General features: G+C 40.3%; 1 protein-coding gene and 1 long non-coding RNA gene across 10 annotated transcripts in view; one reads left to right on the forward strand and one right to left on the reverse strand.

Moving 5' to 3' along the window:
- The window catches only part of RBMS1 (RNA binding motif single stranded interacting protein 1), a 241,187-nt gene that overhangs the window by 55,780 nt on the left and 166,351 nt on the right, over window positions 1–19,056 (forward strand). The window lies entirely within an intron of this gene.
- The window catches only part of LOC127491762 (uncharacterized), a 58,175-nt gene that overhangs the window by 27,820 nt on the left and 11,299 nt on the right, over window positions 1–19,056 (reverse strand). Inside the window, exon 2 of the long non-coding RNA XR_007920656.2 lies at window positions 1–18,729. This exon is cut by the window's left edge and continues 27,820 nt beyond it. This is a non-coding gene — a long non-coding RNA (uncharacterized lncRNA). The remainder of the gene's footprint in view (window positions 18,730–19,056) is intronic.

Below are 19,056 nucleotides of genomic sequence, written 5' to 3' on the forward strand. Positions count from 1 at the left end.
CTTTTAATTCCATTTTCCACCTAACCTTGCAAAGTACCCTCATCCTCTCCTATGAACTCTCAGGCTACCTGCCCAGGGTAAGCACTGGTTATACAACACAAGTGCAGGAATAATATTCTAGGTGGAGAAGAGCATGGGGAGGGAGAAAACTTGGTGTTTTCTGGCAACAGTAAGTGATTTGGCGTGGCTTGTGTTCAGTGGAGGTATGGGGCATTATTTGTGGATTAGAAAGGAAAGTGAGAGTGATAACCAGGAAAGTTTTGTGGGCAAAGCTTCAGGAGAAGACCATGTAGACCTGAAGAGAAGTAGTCCAGGGGATGGATAGTTTGATGGCAGTGTTCAAGCAATTAAGAAAAAGAGCTAACCTACATAGGGGAATTGATTTATGAATAGAAAGAATTTCTTATAATAGAGACATTTTTTTAATAATGGTCATGTGCAGTGGGTTTTTGTGTGTGCATGGTCTCCGAAAGTGTGTAAGCGTGGACCCTACCATGGATACTCCTGTGGGCACTGACACTGAGAGAGCAAGAGTAAAGCCATTGCACTGGGACTGTCTGGCTTGAGAAGGGGGAACGCCTAGAGAGCATGATCAGTGTCTTCACATGTCAGTGTAAGGGAAGTGTGTGGTCTAAGGTTGGAAGGCTTCCAAAGAAAGAAAGCCATGCTTGTCCACATATCTTCACCCAGAGTTAACCGTTTAACTCTTAATACATTAGTTGCTGGGGCTGATGAACAGGCGTAGGAACTAGTTAACACGCCTACATGGCCTTACAGTGGTATCACTGACTAGAATGTCCAAAGAATATCAAATACCAACAGCAAGGCAGTGGGTGAAAAGGTAGATACTAAGATATTGGAGAAAGAAACTTTCCCGTAACTCCCTATTTATCAAAGCCTAGGTAGCCTGGCTGTTCCACTGAAACTGTCAGAATTTCTCTCATAACTCTTAACTGATGGATGGGGTTTGGTCTTGCTTACTAAATGTGTGTCCTTGCAAGACACAACTTTATTTAAAATACCATTAAGATGCAAACACATTATGGTTACTCCGAAGGCCTTTTCGTAGAACATGAATTATTCAAATAGCTTCTTAATAACTGCATTGATTCCCACAGTTAAAAGCAGATCAGATTATGGAACCTGCTCAATACCACTTAAATGTTTATAGATGTTGGACTTGACAAAGACCTTTTAGACACTGATAATTTCTTTCACAAGACCAGAATGCTGGAGATTTGGCATTACTGCTAATGCTCTGTGATTATTTCTAATAAATGGGGAACACTGTAAGAGCAACCATTTAAGGTCTTCATTCTTATTCCATTTTAGTTCCAGAGTCATTGCCTGAAAATCTAGTTATGCGAAAAATCAGACCTGAAACTTTTACATTTATATTGATCAGAAGCTTTTATGTTTCCTTTGCGAAGATCAATGCAGTAAACATGTCTTAAGCTGCATGTATTGGTACATATATTTAAAAGGATCTATGAATATTTATAAGGATAAAATCCAATAATATTTCAGATTTTAGGTTGCTTTTACTTCCCCATGAAAGAGTAAAAGGGAGGCTAGGTTCTAACAATGTGAAGAAATTATAGAGGAAACAAAAATTGGATCTTACATTCTTTTTGATTCTTCCCTTATTTAGAAGTTTCTGGGAAGAGTAATTTATGTCATGTCTTAGTCTGCTCAGGCTACCATAAATAATACTATAGACTTAAACCATAGAAATTTATTTCCTAACAGATTTGGGTGCTAGAAGTACAAGACCCAGGTGCCGGCTGGTTGGGTTCTAGTGAGGGCTCTCTTCCTGGTTTGCCGAAGTCACCTTCTTGCAGTGTGATCATGTGACCTGTCCCCAGTGTTTGCAGATGCAGAGAATAAAGGAGAGGGAGAGGGAAGTGGGAAGAGGGAGAGAAAGGAACAATCCACTCTCTTCCTCTTCTTATAAGACCACAAATTCTGTAGGATTAGGACCAACCGTTGTGTCGTTGTGTCACTGTTTAACCTTGATTACCTCCTTACAGGCCCTCTAGGCACATTGAGGGTTAAGGGCTTCATCATGTGAGTGTTGGGGAGACACATGCATGAAGGCAGTGGTCTCTGGAATCAGCCTGCCTTATTCTGACTGTAACTTTTTAAAAGCAAGTCACTTACCTTCTCTGTTTCTCAGTTTTCAATAAAATGAGAGAAAAGATAATAGTTGTTTCATAGCTTTTTCACACTGAATGAGTGAACTGACATGCAGAGTACTCATGGCATTTATTAAGCATACAACAAATGTTGGTTTTTAAGTATTGAATTAGATATTTATGTCTTTAGCTGAGCCTTTCACAATTTTATATATGTGATCTTCACGTTTATATATTATGATTATTGGCATTGGAAATTCACAGTATGTCTTAGAGTATTTTCCCCTGAATCTTGATAGATGCGCAAATATAAGGGGAAAATATATATTTTATTGTGTAAAATTCTTATAAAAAGTTCTCATCAGAATTGCTCTGGTCTTCCTCCCCACTAACACAGGAGAATGTGTGCTCTCCAGTCAGGACTCCCTCCATTCATCTGCTCAGGACTGCTGGGTGACCTTGTACACTACACATTCCACAAAAACAGTGAGGGCAGAGGCCCTTCCTTAGTAACTGAAGAAGGAATTTTCTACTTTTTCCATTTCCCAGTTGTCTGACTCTTTCTCTCTCTCTTTCTCTCTCTCTCTCTGTCACACACACACACACACACACACACACCCTGAATTCCTCCTTATTCAATAAAAATAGAGTACATAACTGTAGACCTTATTGCTGTGGAAATAAAAGTACTTCATTCATAATGAGAACTTCAGTAATCTTTAGATTCTTCCTGTAGAGACTTTGGGGTCCCCATTTGGTTGGTGTTTTATAAAATGAAGTAGGGGAACCGACATTGTGACACAGCAGGATAAGCTGCCGTCTGTGATGCATCCTACGTGGAGGCCCTGGTTTGAGTCCTGGCTGCTCTGCTTCCAAACCAGCTCTCTGTTAATGTGCCTGAGGACGGAACAGAACATGGCCCAAATACTTGGGTCCCTTCCACTCGTGTGGGAGACCCAGGTAGAGATGCAGGCTTCTGGCTTCAGCCTGGCCCAGCCCCCAGGAATTGTGGCCATTTTGGAAGTAAAACAGTGAATGGAAGATCTTTATGTGTGTGGTCCCTCTCTCTCTATCACTCTGCCTTTCAAATAAATAAAATAAATCTTTAAAAAAAAGAAAAGAAAGAAAGTGGAGTAGGGATCAGTAGCCAAGTTACTGGAAGTGCTACATGTAAGGTACAGTAGTGTTATTCTATCAGTGTTGGCCAATATTCTTTCTTGTGTTGATTGAATTAAAAGGGTGGAGAACGTGCCCTAACTGAGTCTCCAGTAACAAATTTTTCCTGTTTTCTATCACTCACTCTCAGGCAGGGTCTAATCCTTCCAGGCTCCATCTAAGGCTAGAGAAATAGCTTTATTCTTTTTTCAACAGAAATCAAGGTCTTTTCTGCTTGGCAGGTGGAGTTTTTGTTTTGTTTTGTTTTAAAGGAGAAAAAGAAAAAAAGAAGAAGAAGAAGAAGAAGAAGCAGCAGCAGCAGCTGTCCATGGGTTAACCCTTTCTCGCAAGCAATTGTTTAGTTCCTGCCTTCGGAACTCATGCTCCCTGACTTGGGCCCACTGCTTCTTTCCACTCTAATTCCATTGCGAGGACATGAAAAAGTCACAGATATTTTACACTTAAAACCATTTCATTCTAAGTAGTTGTACTTATGATTCAAATGATAAGATTTTCACTAAAATTAGAACCTGAGTCTCTTTAGATCTGAGCTCTTGCTTTAAAAAAATCAAAGTGAAATATTTATGTAACGCAAAGTTGCTAACTGCTGTAGGATGTGCAGTGTGAATGATCTCTCCTTGTAATACTTCTCCGTGTTGGGATGAGTGGTCCTATTAGAATACTGAATGTAGTAGAAAATAAAATGAGCATGCTGTGGGCACATGCAGCAGGAGTTTGAATGTACTGAGATACCACAATTTCTCAAACTGCAGAGATGACCTTTCTTGAAAAAGAAATGAATCTTTATACCTGTCTCCATATTGAAAACTCGATTTGAATCAAATCACAAGCCCAACATAAACTTGAAACTACAGTCAGTCCTCTAGAATAATACATAGAGGACGTCTTTGTAATCATGGATTGTGCATGGATTTCTTGCGTATGACACAAAAAATAAAAGTCATAAACTTAAAAATTGACAAATTGGATATCACCACAAGAAAACATTTCTGCTTACAAATTTGTACCATGTTTAAGAAAATGAACAAGCATGTACTAACTTGGAGCATACTGACAGCACATATATCTGACAAAGGACTTACATCTAAAATACATAAAGAATTTCTACAAATCTAGTTGAAAAGACAACCCAATGAAAGGTATAGGAAAGAAGATATGTTAATGCCCAATAACCTCAGTGGGTGTGCTTAACACGATCAGACATCAGAAAAATATAAATTATAGCTACAATGATAGCCATTTCCCATTCACTGAAATAGCTAATATGAAAAAGATTGCCAAGCCTGAAGGCTGGGGAGGATGTGTGGCACTTGGAACTCTCATTCTGAGAGTGTAGAATTGTCTAGTCTTGTTGGAGAACTATTTGACAGTTTCTTATACTTGAACATGCGTTTACTGTGTATGACCTAGCAAGTCCACTCTCAGGTATTTACCTACAAGAAATAAAAACGTAGGTTCACAAAAAGATTTAAATAAAACTGTTTATAGGAGCTTTATTCTTACTGTCAAAAGCTGGAAATAATACAAATGTCCATTAACAAGAAAATGAATAAATGGATTACTCAACGGTAAAAAGGAAGGAAGGAAGATAGGTAGAACAAATCATCAATTCTGGCAGTGATGTTGATGAGTCTTATACATGCTAAGTTAAAAGAAGCCAGTTATAAAAAAAAGTCCTTATTCTATGATTCAAATTATATAAAGCCAAATACAAACAAAACTCATCAATAGTGATCAGATAGTGATTGGTAAGGAGGTTGAGAGGAAATGGGCATGGGAAAATACTCTTTTTTTTTTTTTAAGATTTATTTATTTGAAAGGCAGAGTTACAGAGAGAGAGAGAGAGAGTCTTCTATCTGCTGATTCACTCCTCAGATGGCCATAACAGCCAGAGCTGAGCCGATCCAAAGCCAGGAGCTTCTTCCAGGTCTCCCACATGGGTGCAGGGGCCCAAGTGCTTGAGCCATCTTATGCTGCTTTCTGAGGCCATAGCAGAGAGCTGGATTGAAATGGAGCAGCCAGGACTTGAACTGGCACCCGTATGAGATGCCGCACTACAGGCAGTGGCTTTTACCCACTACGCTATAGTTCCAGCCCCTGGAAATACTCTTTAAGGATGGAGATATCCTATATCTTGTTTTGACCATTGGTTACATAACTATATATGGATGTCAAAACTCAAATGTGTGTATTTTATTCATGTACATTAATTTTAGTTTTTTTATTTTTAAAATTTTTTTTCAACTGTTATTTAATAAATATTAATTTCCAAAGTACAACTTTTGGATTATAGTGGCTTTTCTCCCCATAACCTCCCTCCCACTCACAACCATCCCATCTCCCACTTCCTCTCCCATCCCATTCTTCATCACGATTCATTTTCAATTATCTTTATATACAGAAGATCAACTTAGTATATACTAATTTAAGATTTCAACAGTTTGCACCCACACAGATACACAAAGTATAAAGTACTGTTCAGTTTTCAAAAAGTAAAAAAATAAAAGTCTGTCCCCATTAAAACAATTGAACAAAAAGATGGCTGCTTTCAATGTGCGCAAATATGTCTATGCCGTGAGAACCCCTCAGAAGAGTCTTCGAGAGGGGAACCTGGAGTCAACAGTTGCTAAGAAAATGGAGATGGGGAACATGGCTTCTGCCCTGACATAGTTAGAGACATCAATGAAGGGGTCATTTTTTTTAGACTGCGGGGAGGTGAGGAGGGAAGGGATGGGGGCAGCTTTTCCAGCAATCAAGATGGCGACTCTCATGTGTCACTTAGGGAGGGAAGTACATAGAGATCTTTCCTAGGTGTGCTTCAGGTGCTCCTTTGCTGGGAGTCAACTGCCTGAGCGGTCAGGTAGTGGGTGTCTATCCTAGGTGGGACTGAGATAGAAGCATCCTAAAGTCGGGGCTGCTGGATTTGTTTTAGGTGTCAGAATTATTCCTTGGGGATGTGGTTCCTGCTCAGACAGGAAGCAGAGTCCATATTGTCAGGCTTCTTGACAGAGAAGAGAAGTCCTTCGTGTTCACAGTTACCAGAAAGCATTGCTTCTCCAAAGATTGCCTTTCGTCTGCGTGAACAACGGACTTTATATAACTTGGCTCCCCTGTGGGGTCTCTTATAATGATCTCAAGGAGTATTCTTGACTTCTGAGTGCTTTCAGTGCCACAGAAAAGCAAAATGACTTGTCAAGAAGTCAGAGAGAGTGTCAGCATCAAAGTGACTTCTTCCCTTCCAGCAAAGGAAGGAACAGCAGAACCCTAGGGCATTTCTCATTTCTTGTCCAGATCCTGACAAAAATCTCAGCTAATGCCTGAACACAGGAGTAAAAGTGGTTGAGCAGGATGATTCTTCTGCATTTTAGGGGTCAGGCTCTTGAAACTGTTTCAGAGAATTTTACCTGTGTATCCTTAATATCCTTAATCCTTTAAATGAAAGAAGTATCTAATATGACTGGCTAGAATTGAAACTTGATTTTAGGACCCTTAAAACCAGTGCCTCTGGTTTTTCTTGAATGACAGCAATGCGTATTGCCTGTGATATGGACCATTCCTTTGTACTGTAGCCCTCACAATCTGCACATTTATACATGTTGTATGTTCTGCAGATGGAAAAATGTTGTGTGACAGTGTCCCATCAAACCCTTGGGAAGTTGATCCAGAAGGAAGCATCGTATTCACAGACTGCCGATGTTCATATTGCTATAGACATTTCAAGACGTGGTTGTCAACCACAAAATTGGTCATATTTCAACATCTGTTATTTCAACACGTACTGATGGAAAGATGAAGATTCTGTGCAGTGAATACTTGATTGGAGCGTTGGCATTTCTGACAGAACTGGCAACTTTTCAAATTGAGTAAGGCATTTGGGAGACCTTACTTTATGGCTTACATATCACTATCTTATAGATTATGTACCATGCTTGATAATTGTGTTAACTGAGAGAGACTGAAAGAGAAATGTGAACACTCTGTGCTTTGAACTTCTCTCTCCTTCAGAATATCTTAGAAGGGCTGGACGAAGAAATGAAGCAGGTGGCAGAGGTGGACATTAGCTGGATGGCACTAGGGGATAACCATGAAGTTATAGGGTATTGACTTTTAGGAGTTATCCATTTGCTTTTCTACTTTTAGGTAAATTATAGTCTCCCTTAACATCACTCATAGAGGATTCAATCTAAATGAATTGGGAGCTCTAAAGCAGTTTTCTACTTGAGAGTATCCCCTTATAGCATTTTAGACTCCACTAGCTATTGCATTTCCCCTCCTTTTAAAAATACCATTCATACTTATAATGTCTATTAAAGATATTTTCCCAACATAATTTCATTGAGGGGAAACAAAACAGTCTCCTCCACAGTGAACAAGATTAATGCATAAACTTAGCACTTATTTACTTATGTTTTGCAATAATTTAAAGTTTTTATTCCGTCATTGAATTAAATATTCATAGTAAAAAGGAAAAGGCAAGATGCAGGTGGGGGCAGGGTTGAGATTCCAGGATTTGCTGCAGAGATGGACAGCCTGGCTTCTTGATTTCAGTTTTATAGGCTTGTTTATGTGGTGATTTTTCTCCATCACCCTTCAAAGTTCAGTATAAAGGCCTTGGCTGAGAAATCTTTGGCTAAACAGATTCTTTCTAAACAGCATAAACATGTATGCTGTACATTTCCAGGAACCCATGCCTCAGATAGCTCCCTTATATTTTGCTTTTGGTTGGTGGTGGCAGTAAGAATGAGACCAATGCAACAGGAAGCCTCAAGGGTGTGCTTTCTGTTGGGGTGGGCCTTGACTGTGACAGTAACACCCTCAGAAATATGTACGCTCAGCCATATTTAAACTTGAGGGAAAACGGGCCAAGGAAACTTCCTAGTTACTTCTTTTATTCAGAATAAGAAGTAGAAGTAGCAAGTTGAGTAATCAAGTGTGGAAACAGATAGCATAACAAATCAATCCCAAGCTTTGCGGTCTAGAACAATAATAATTTATTATTTCCCATGATTCTGTAGCTCAGGAATTTGGACAGAGTTTGACTGCTCCATATGTTGTCAGCTGGTGTGGGTCACTGGGCTGCATTCAGTGGGGTTCTCTTGGCTGCACTCAGCTGGCAGCTTGATGGGCTTCACTTTTAATAGCTGATGCCTCTTGCTTTGCTCTTGGCCTTTCTCTTTCTGCATGGGCAGCTTGACCTTTCTCACAGGATAGTGGTCTCATGATAGCAGGACTTCTTTCCTAAAGTGGCTACCTTCCAAGAGAGAAGGTGGGAGCTACCAGACACAGTGTCCAAAGCACGTCACCATGGCACCTCAGACTTGAGCTGAGACCCAGTAGATTCCAGTTTTTTTGAAGGCTGCAGTGGTATGTGAATATCAGAAGGAAAGGAATTGATGGTGGCCGTTTGGAGGTGATCTATCACAGCTTATGTATGTTAACTGAAGTTGGAAGGGATCATTTAGAAAAACTGCCTGCTTGAAATTATTCCAGTCTGGTGGATTGCTACAGTGAAGATTATGAAAATAATCCTGGTGAAAATAATTTCTTGGTGAATTGCTTCTTTTGGGGTGGGGGTGACTTTATGTATCCAACAATGTTAATTAAAACTCCTCTCCTTTCCTACACCCCCACTTGAGAGTATCCTCTTATAGCATTTTAGACTTCACTAAAACATTGTTCATACTTATTACATAATAGCTTGTTTATCTAATGGAACATTTATTTATACATTGAAACTAAATCTTGGGATACTATAGTGAATGGATTCTTGATTGTTAGAAAGTTTAACCAAAGAAGGTTAATTTAGTCTAGACCTGAAAATAATTGTAGATTTTCCATTATTCTGTTTCAACTGATCATGTGACTCTTCTTGCTTTTCCTCCTCCTTCCTGGAGGAATTATATAGTTTCCCCTTCTCACAGCCAAAGACGAACTTGAAAAGATGTGCCCCTTATTTTAGCAGAAAAAATAAGGCTGGAATTATAATGTAAAAAAATCCAAGCACAAAAACTAGTTTAAGTCTTGGTGATTTCGAAAAATCTACTATTCCTATTGCATTCTAACCATGATTAAATCAAATATATTCCATGGAATGGGAATCAGAGTACTGACTGGTGACCTTTGGCAAGCTGCTTAACTTCAAGCCTTTCTTAACTGAGATTAATTCCTTCTTCATTTACCCCAGACAATGTTTGTGAAGCTCAAATAAGTAGAACTATTCAGGGCCACAGATAAAGTATAATATCTGAGTGAAAAAAAAGTAGTAGGATATCCTCCCCAGAGTGAGAAAGAACCCAGTTAAATAGATCTGTCTATCCATCAGTCCATCCACCTGTCCACCCTTCCATCCACACATCTATCTCTCTCTCTCTCCTGTGGGCTCACGATCTCATTAGATCGCTTTCCCAGCAGTATAGCTAGTGAAGGCATAGGGATACATTTAAATAATCTCCTTTCCAGACTTTCTTTTCAGTTCTGCTTTGGTTCGGATTCTGTGGAAAGTCTGGGTCAGAGTGAACTGAGTTGGCCAAAGCACAGCCCCTTGACACGTCTCATTCCTGGAAACTGGCTCACCTGGGGCAGCAGCACCATCGCACTCGGGAATGGGCTTGTTCTCTTTGCAGTGGCATTCTTATCATTTTTGGCCTTCCTCGATAGTACTTTAATTATTTGTAGGCAAAGCTCCTTTTCATGACTGATTGAATAAGGATTTTTAAAGATCATGAGATAAAAATAATTTCAGTCTCTTGCTCCTAATAAAATAATTGCCATATTTAACCTCAACTACAAGAATTTGCTTCTTCACTTTTCAGAGATTCAGTTAATTATAGGTCTGTGCTATTGAATAGGGTAACCATAAAATACCTGTGACTATTTAAATTTAAATTTATTAAAATCAAATACTCAGGGGTCTGCATTAGAATGCAGGTGGTTGGGGCTGGTGCTGTGGCTCACTTGGTTAATCCTCCGCCTGTGGTACTGGCATCCCATGTGGGCGCCGGGTTCTGGTCCTGGTTGCTCCTCTTCCAGTCCAGCTCTCTGCTGTGGCCTGGGAGGGCAGTGAAGGATGGCCCGGGTGCTTGGGCCCTGCACCTGCATGGGAGACCGAGAGGAGGTGCCTGGCTCCTGGCTTCGGCCATGGCAGCCATTTGGGGGGTGAACCAATGGAAGGAAGACCTTTCTCTCTGTCTCTCTCTCTCGCACTGTCTATCACTCTCTCTGTCTAATAAATAAATAAATAAATAACTTTAGAATGCAGCTGGTTAAGCCATCACTTGTGATGCCAGTATGCCGTATCGAAGTGCTGGTTTGAGTCCTGGCTGCTCCACTTCTGGTCCAGCTTCCCACGACTTTGCCTGGAAAGGCAGCAGAAAATGGCTCCCATTTTGGAGATCAGGATGAAGTTCCCATGTCCTGGCTTCAACTTGGCCCATACCTGGTTGTTGTGGCCAAGTGGGGAGTGAATCAGTGCGTGGTAGATCTCTGTGTCTCTCCTCTCTCTCTCTCTATCACTCTGCCTTTCAAAGAAATGATAAGCAAATCTTTAAATACTCAGGTTTTTAGTCATGTTAGCCATATTTCAAATGTTCATTGATTGCATTTGGCTAGTGGCCACCATGTTGGAGAGTGTAGATACAGAATATTGCCATCATCACAGAAAATTCTAATAGAAAGCACTGTTACAGTTTATTTTGGTCTGCATACCAAAGTTTATTAAAATAAAACATAACATACAGTGAAAAAAAATGACAAGTGTTATTTACTGGTTCTAGTTTCAAGTTATTAACAAAATCAAGTCCAACAATGACACTTTCTTTGTGGTACAATAACAACATGAAATTAAATGTTGAATGATATTGAGTAACTGTTAGGAATATTTTATACATTGTCAGTGTTTTCAGTTTGCCTTTTTTCTCTTTAAAAGTGAAACTTCCAAAACTGTGTGAGACACATGTAAGTTTTACATGATTATTGTTATTTTTCTTTCCTGCTGTCTCCCTCAAAGTCTCTTTCAGTTATGTTTATTTGTGTTAGGTGATCCTGGTGGGGCGGGGGCGGGGGCATAGGAGAGGTAAAACTCATATCCTATTTTTTTTAGTAATGTTGACAAAATAGCTGATAATTTTACAGACAGAAACTACTAAATAGAGAAGATTTTGCGGGCTGGCATTGTGCTGCATCAGGTGGGCTGCTGTCTGCAGTGTTGGCATCACATATGGGCTCTAGTTCAAGTCCTGGCTGCTCTATTTCTGATCCAGCTCCCTGCTAATGAGCCTAGGAAAGCAGCGGAAGATGGCCCAAGTCCTTGGGTCCCTGCAACTGTGTAGGAGACCCTGAAGAAGCTCCTAGCTCCTGGCTTCAGCCTGGCCCAGCCCTGGCCATTGCAACCATTTGAGGAGTGAACCAGCAAGTAGAAATGCGCTCTCTCTTTCTCCATCACTCTCAGTTTCTCTCTGTAATTCTGCCTTTCAAATAAGTAAGTGGCCAGCGCCGTGGCTCACTGGGCTAATCTGCCTGCGGCGCCGGCACCCCAGGTTCTAGTCCCAGTCGGGGTGCCGGATTCTGTCCTGGTTGCTCCTCTTCCAGTCCAGCTCTCTGCTGTGGCCTGGGAAGGCAGTGAAGGATGGCCCAGGTTCTTGGGCCCTGCACCCACATGGGAGACAAGGAGGAAGCACCTGGCTCCTGGCTTCCGATTGGTGCAGCGCACTGGCCATAGCAGCCATTTGGGGGATGAACCAATGGAAGGAAGACCTTTCTCTCTGTCTCTCTCTCTCTCACTTGTCTAACTCTGCCTGTCAAAAAAAAAAAAAAAAAAAAAAAAAAAAAAAAAAAAAAGTAAGTAAATAAATAAATAAATCTTTAAAGAAGATTCCAAAATGTTTTTAAGTTTATTTTATTGCCTAAAGCAGTGATTATTTTTTAAATATATGGCTTTTTTTTAAATGTATTTGAAAGGCAGAGTTGCAGAGAAGGAGAGAAGGAGGGAGATAGAGATCTTCCATTTGCTCATTCAGTCCGCAGACAGCCATAACGGCCAGGTCTGTACAGGTGCCAGGGCCCAAGGACTTAGGCCATCTTCTGCTGATTTTCCCAAACTGGTGCCCAAATGGGATGCCCGCATCGCAGGTGGCAGCTTTACCTGCGTCACAATGCTGGCCTAAAGAATTTGTTTTTTAAATGGATTTAGAACCATGTATCAGCTAAACACTTTAAAGGATTGTTGACTACATTTTTCTTAGTGAGTGTTATTTCTTTACTTCTGAATGTTTCACAGACTCCTCTGCTGTATTGAAAATTAGGCCATTATGCTCATATCTAAGTCATTTGAAGTAATATGTGCCCTTTTCTTAGTTTAAACACAAGTTCTGATCCAAGATCTGTTCAGATCTTTATATGTGCCAATTAAAATATTGACTTTAAATAAAAGGGTCATAAAAAATGTGAGATTAAAATGATTAAAAGCTGAGTCCTTATCACATAAGAAAAAGTAAACGAGAATTGCACAATGCCGTCCTTGAGAGCGCAGTTCAGCTGCACAGACACGTTCCTAGATGTTCTAAACTGCTTACAAATTACAGTGCTCTGTGTGAGAGATTGGTATTAGAATACACTTGGCAATTAAAATTCACTTTATGTTGTATAGTTGCTCAGAGGCTTATAGAAAGCACCGTGCAGACAGGTTTTGAAAAAGAGCAGTCTCCAACGCCAAGCCACATTTTTTTTTTTTCGATTCAGAGTCAGAAAATTTTGTGTAAGCAGTGTGGTTTACCAAACATGTCTTCCATAATGGAAACCTATTTTTCACTTCAACGCTGACATAATTTATGCAGAGCCAGGAAATAAAACCATACCACAGTGTCATGTCATATTTGTTACCTGAACCAAATTTCAGTGATTTTAATTGTGAAACTAAGAATGAAAGTCCTGTTGCTGAACTCTGTAAACAGGCTTGTTTTGAGCATGTTTCCTATCTTCGTTTCCAAACTAGTGAGAGTGGGTGCTGTCCTGGCGATCTAGCCAGTTAGCAAGGAGTCGGGAACCTCAGATGAGAAGAGAGGCTCATAGTCCGTTTTATTGGATCCCACACAATGAGAATCACTTAAGGGTTGGGCAAGTAGTATGATTTCACAGGTCTAACTCAGCTTTGTTCTGGGTAGTTGGGCAGGCCACTTAGAATACCTATCCACAAACCATTAATGAAATGTGTGTCATCAGTGTTTCTCAATCACTGTGTCATGTCCCATGAGTGTGTCACAAAGATTTCCTATACTGATAACAGCAAGAATAGCTTTCCCCAGAGCCCCCGCTCCTCTGACACTTGACCAGCAGGCTCCTTCCATAGCCTGTGCTCTTTCTCCTCGGCCCCATACATGTTACACTTCTTATGTCTGGATTTGCCAAGGACTTGGTTTGGGCAGGTTTCATTGGCAGTTCCTAATCTGAGAGCCTCCACAGGTGCCAAGCTGCTACTGCAGTCTTGACACAGTAAGTCTCCCAGCTCATCATAAAACATCTCCTCTGAGTTAAGCATTGCCAGTGCTCCTTTAAACCATGATTTCTTGAATTTCCTGGAGTTTGGAAGGCATTTGGGAACCAGGTATGAGGAGTGAAGATCAGAAAAGTGCTGGTGGGCATGACAGATGCTTGTGAACTTTACTAGGGGCCGGAAAAATAAATGTGTGAAGCTTGCCCATTCTTACAGGCAATTTCGGATTCTCCTCCATGAAGCGTTCTGTAGTCAGCACTTGGCCTCATTCTTCTTGTTCCAGCTCTCCCACTGCAATCCTTGTGTTACACAGATCATCAAATCACTGGTTGGAATCTGCTTTTCCACATGATAATTTGTGAGTGTCTCTTCCTTAATAAAACTGTCAGATTCTTCTTTGTACCTTCAGATGTGTGCATAATATATAAATTTATATGTCAATCCCTTACTATATATTTAATATATGTTATATTGAAGTTCTATACGTACAATAGGTTTATATCCGATGGATAGTGTTGAATGTCTCTTCTGTATTGTATAAGACATTGGTGATAAAACAGTGAACAAAACAGATACAGCTCTTCTCTCCAGGAGCTTTCATAATGAAGCACAATGCCCATAGTATGGATATTAACTAATAATCTTAAATTTAAGCTCAGTAAGTCCCAAGAAGGAGATATGCAGTATTCTACATATAGACAATGTAGCAGGAAGACCTGGTTTCTTCTTGGGTCTAAGAAGGAAGATTATTCTGGTAGAGGTTGTTTAAGCTGAGACTTGAAGGATAAGTAGGAGTTACTTAGGTAAAGAGGTAGAGGGAGAACATTCCACGGAAAGGGAACAGTATCTGTGGAGCATACTACGACTTGGTTGCCTTGCAAATACAAGGAGCTCAGAGACCAGAGTGCCTGGATCGTAGTGGGTAAGGAAGAGAATGGTGCAGGAGGATGCTGGAGAGGTTGGTAAAGTCGGATCTTATAGGGATTTCTGGGCCATGTGAAAGATTTCTTTCTTTAGCCTAAGATTAAGAAGTGGCCATAGAAAGATATAAAGTAGAAGAGACTTAATCTATATGTTTCCTAATAGTCTCCTGGTGGATTCCTGGCTTCCAGCATCTGCAACTTACATTTGCAGTCTTGTTTTCATTTTCCTCGTCACTGTTGTGGGAAAGGAGGAAGTAGCACGCCTTGTCCAGGGAATTAAAACCTCTCTACCAAAGAGAGTGAGATACTTCCTCAGAAAAGAAACTGGCCAGTGGGTTGACGAACCACTGTTTGGACTTAAATCTTCTAACGCATTAATACCATTCCACCTTGGATGTGGACCTCTTAGTTTATTCTGAAAATCTGATTTCTGGCAAGCATCTTCCTCCAGTTTTTTTGTTGGAGGAGTTCCCAAGTGAACCAGAGCATTCTTAAATTCTGAAACCATTTCCTCTGCCACGTCCAACTTTCCTCAAGAACTTCTAGCCATCAGTGGGATAATCGCAGTGTCTTTTTCCTGCCAGAGCTCTGTGTCCATATCAGTCATACAGGATTTCACAGGTAACCTAGAGGAGGGAAAATTTGATGAGGAGAGCCAAAAATGCAAAGGATCTGGTGTCAGATGCCCAGTCATTATTTTGTGCAATGATGACTCACATAGGAGAGTTGTAAAACTTTTGAATATGGCAAGAATAAGCAAGGAAGAATTTTCAAGGGTTATTGAAAAAGCCAGGTTATACCATAGCTTGAAGATGCTCGTGCTTTGTATGTAGCACTTTTAAATGATGGGTATTTCTTAAACATCAAGGCAAAGCTAAAGTGTGCATAGACAAAAAGGCATGGGTCAGGAAAGGTCATTTTTTTCTTTTTGAACCTATAGGACAAGTGGAAATGAACGTTCAAATGTCTAGATTAACCAGTTCTTGTGAAAAACAAGTATTCAAAAGAGAAGTTTTTATTAATACTTCATTATTTGATAATCACTACTATACTAGATACAAAATAGAAAGTAGGGGTACAGTACCTACTTAGAAGAAGCATATCTCGGGCTGGGCGCTGTGGTGTAGGGGGTTGGGCCATCCTCTGCAGTGCCGGCATCCCCTGTGGGCAGCAGTTTGTGTCCCAGCTGCTCTGTTTCCAGTCCAGCTCCCTGCTAATACACTTGGGAAGGCAGCAGAGGATGGCCCAAGTGCTTGGGCTCCTGCACCCACGTGGGAAACCTGGATGGAGCTATGGAGCTCCTGGCTCCTGGCTTCAACCTGGCCTAGCCCTGGCCTTTGCAGCCATTTGGGGAGTGAGCCAACAGATGGAACATTTCTCTCCCCACCTCTGCCTCTTCCTCTCTGTAACTCTACCTTTCAAATAAATAAAATGTTTTTTTAAAAGAGAAAGACCAAAAAAAAGGAATCTGTATCTTTTAAACGTAAACTTTGTCTTTAGCATTCTGAGATCTTGGATAGGGCAACTGACCTTTGATCTAGTTTCTTCCAGTTAGTATTCCTAAAGACGACAGTGCATAGGAAAGGCTTTAGCATTTTCTAGAATACCATACAGATGTATTCACTAGTATTATTGCTTCAGTTATCTGTCACTGGGTAACAAGCCACTTTAGACCTGAAACGATGTTTTGTTATTTTGCACAATTCCTTGGGTTGGCTGGGACTTGCTGATGGCTCTTTGCTCCAGTTGACTTAGGCTGGGTCACTCATGTAGCTACATGAAGTTGCAGGCTCAGCTGGGGACAGAGCGTCCACAGTGGCCTTATTCACTGGCTGCTGGCTGGAATGCCTCCCTCCTCCTCTCGCTGGCTTCTCATTCTGCAGGGCCTCTCTTCCACGTGGGCTCCCATGGATGGCAGAGCAGCCCAGACATCTTCACAGGGCAGTTGGCTGAGAGCCTTTTTAAGATCTAGCTCTGAAAGTCACTCAGTGATACTGCGGCACTCTTCTGGTTATGTCACAGGGCCGTCCCATATTCCAAGGAAGGTAAAACAGATTCCAACCCTTGATGTAGGAGGGCAGCATCACATAGGGAAAGCATCTGTAAAAGGTGAGGGGTTGTAGCAACCCCCTTTTGGGACATTCTCCCACAACTATTAGTATTGTTATATTTAAATTATTTATTGATTAATTTGTTTTATTTGAAAGGGACAGAGACAAACAAACATATATACCTAGGAAATCCTACATCTCCTGGTTCACTCACCAAATGCATGCAACAGTTAGGGCTAGGACAGGCCAAAACCAGGAGCCTGAAATTCAATCCAGGTCTTCCTCATGGTTGCAGGGACCTAAGGCCATGAGCCCCCGCCTGCTTCCTAGCCATCACCTGCATTTCTAGGAAGTTGGATTAGAAGTATAGGCACCTGGATTCAAAATAGGAACTCCAATATGGGATATTGGCGTCCCAAGTGGGCAACTTAACCACTGCACCACATGCCCAGCCCCGCAGTTATTTTTCAATAAAGCTGGAAAGAGTAAAAGATCCAATTCCCAGTGAATATGCAACTAGAACCAAACTCATCTATACTACTTCGAGAGATTAGAATTTTTCAGACACGTTTCCTATAAATGTGCTGCACATAGTAATCCTCACATGTATTCACAGTAGTTATTCTAGTTGAAGGGGAAAATATATTCCCCTAAAAATTAATTCTTGCTCTAATCTTATTGGCTAATAAAAAGGAAATATACTATAATCATACTTTTTTGTTTCGTAAGTTAAATTAACTCTACATGTTGTTGATAGGAAGGGAATTTTGAACTCCCTCTAGTGGCAAAAGGTTTTCTTTCATATTTTCACAGAGCTTGCTTGGTAAGATGGCTGACTTAACATGTAACAGAACAGAGTTCCAAAATATGATTAGTCGATGCCCATTTTCTCCTGTCTGAGTTATAGTGGGTTATATCATGCCCTGTGAAAACTATTGACCTTCCTAAGCAATATTTATCACTTTGTATGAAAAAATAGAAAGGATCCTTTCTGTTAACTTTTAAAGTGTAAAAAATGCCAACTTAGATAAAAATGACCATATTTTGCTAAGATATCTTCGTCTCTAAGAAGTAAGTTGAATTTTAAGTTTTTGTCTGAAGAATTATTTTTGGATAGGTGAATGTGTTTAATTGTAAAAATCCTGAGAAAGCAAGAGATAGGCAGCTATTGAAATCTGAGGCATGGAAGGTACCATTCGTCACAGTACTAAACAAACAAACAAACAATAGAAGTGCCAGTGTCTTGTATTTTCCTCTTTTAGCAAAGTTCAAATTTGGATTTTTGTAGCCAGCAGGAAAACAGTCTTCATCAGAGCTATCATGATTACTGCAGCCAAACGGAAGCACAGCACCAAAGGGTGGGAATCGGAAAACAGCAACTGCGCACTTCGGAAATCAAGGTTTTCCTATCCCCACCCTACTGCCAAAGAGAGTTAATAATACTCATTAACTGACCATTTACAGATAGGTTTATTCTGATCCTTTAGCAAAGGACATTTTCTGTAATGCTACAAGAAAAGACATTGTTACTAGGTGCTGTTTTCCCCACCATTTGCAGAAGTTGGTCCAGCTTATGGATCCCATACTGTCTGGCAGGTGGACAACCATGTCCCTGTGTGCTTCTGCCCACAAAGATCGGAGGTTGGCCAGGGATGGTGAGGAGCCATATTTCTGTTTTTTTTTTTTCCTTTTAAATCTGCAGATAGTGAATTCTCAAAATAATTCACAGAGATTTTATTTTGTTTGAGAGATAACAGTGAGCTAATAAGATTTCACTAAAACAATGAATCTGCCTAATAAAGAGGTAGCTTTTGTTTCTTTCCAATACTTCTTTTTAGTTCGACATTTATAACTGAGTATGTGTCTCTTGTGGTCTCGATTACATCCGGTGCTGTTAGCTGGCAGCATTTCCTCTGTGGAGGCCACCCTGTGTTATTTGCCAGGCTATGGTTCTGTGACTATGAAGAGAGAAAACCACACTGTATTAGAGGATGAAATTTTAAGAAAACGATGAGTGTAAGTATGCACATAATTTCTAGTTTTGAAACAAAAAACGAGGCACTATTTTTTTAAATAAGCAAACCAGATGTAGTTATTAAAATATATAGGCTACAAAAGTATATGGAAAGTCTTCCAGCCCTCTCATAGTCATCAAGCATGTCTTCTCTTGAATATTTATAAAATCTAATTTAACTAAAAGAGACCAGAGATTGCCTTCCCACTTTAGTTGCACAGATTTGAAATAATGAAAGTGAATTTGCATTTCTTAAAATGGTGTTTTCTTC

Source organism: Oryctolagus cuniculus, chromosome 3, assembly GCF_964237555.1.
Source record: "Oryctolagus cuniculus chromosome 3, mOryCun1.1, whole genome shotgun sequence".
Lineage (NCBI taxonomy): Eukaryota > Metazoa > Chordata > Mammalia > Lagomorpha > Leporidae > Oryctolagus > Oryctolagus cuniculus.